The 310-nt window shown below is 48.7% G+C and overlaps 1 non-coding gene across 1 annotated transcript; it reads right to left on the bottom strand.

The window, feature by feature from the left end:
• Positions 1–237: 237 nt before the first annotated feature.
• Positions 238–310, bottom strand: TRNAK-UUU (transfer RNA lysine (anticodon UUU)). The gene has a single exon. It is a non-coding gene; the product is annotated as a tRNA-Lys (tRNA).

Raw genomic sequence — 310 nt, forward strand, 5'->3', positions numbered from 1 at the left:
TAGTTCCTTAGGGATATTCTGTGTGTTTGTATGTGTGTGTGTGCAGGGAAGGAACATGCTATATGCCGAGAGGCCTTTATTCCTCCAGGCTGCAAGGACAGAGGGGCTGTCAGGAAGTTGCCCCTTCAAACCCACACACAGAAAGGCCCTTCTGAGGAAAGGGAAACTCCTGAAGAGAAAAAGGAACATCAAAGAGGACTCCAGAAAGACAGTGTAAGATCCTTATGAGTAGGTTATCACCTGACCAGGGACTTTAACCCTGGGCCCTCAGATTAAAAGTCTGATGCTCTGCCAACAGAGCTAGCCAGGC

This window comes from Gopherus flavomarginatus, chromosome 4 (assembly GCF_025201925.1).
Source record: "Gopherus flavomarginatus isolate rGopFla2 chromosome 4, rGopFla2.mat.asm, whole genome shotgun sequence".
Lineage (NCBI taxonomy): Eukaryota > Metazoa > Chordata > Testudines > Testudinidae > Gopherus > Gopherus flavomarginatus.